Source organism: Penaeus monodon, chromosome 34 (genome assembly GCF_015228065.2).
Source record: "Penaeus monodon isolate SGIC_2016 chromosome 34, NSTDA_Pmon_1, whole genome shotgun sequence".
Lineage (NCBI taxonomy): Eukaryota > Metazoa > Arthropoda > Malacostraca > Decapoda > Penaeidae > Penaeus > Penaeus monodon.
This window is the reverse complement of record NC_051419.1, coordinates 6,237,757-6,238,008: the sequence shown is the minus strand read 5'-3', so window position 1 is coordinate 6,238,008 and position 252 is coordinate 6,237,757. Positions and strand designations below refer to the sequence as shown.

Below are 252 nucleotides of genomic sequence, written 5' to 3'. Positions count from 1 at the left end.
GGCAGGTATATCGATAGACAGGCAAAGCGACAGCCGGGGTCACGGGGAAAGCAGCCAGCGTAGAGAAATGGGCACCTGACCTGTTCCGAGGCACCTTATGCCCCATTGGCCGAGGAGTTGCCAGGTAGGATGATTTAGCACAAAAGGGGAGGAATGTGACCCAAGACGCCCCCTTCGGACGTCCCTTTGAGGGGATGTCACGGGATGAAGTCACGCTGGGGCCCTGCGCTGCTTTGTGGAGGCTGTTTTTTT

At 57.5% G+C, this 252-nt stretch overlaps 1 protein-coding gene and 1 long non-coding RNA gene across 2 annotated transcripts in view; one reads left to right on the top strand and one right to left on the bottom strand.

Annotated features, from left to right (window-relative positions):
* LOC119594548 (transcription initiation factor TFIID subunit 10-like) overlaps positions 1-252 on the top strand; it is a gene marked incomplete in the record, with an annotated part of 45,035 nt that overhangs the window by 24,749 nt on the left and 20,034 nt on the right.
* Positions 1-252, bottom strand: part of LOC119594549 — a 29,256-nt gene that overhangs the window by 17,859 nt on the left and 11,145 nt on the right. The gene's annotated exons all lie outside the window — the stretch shown is intronic.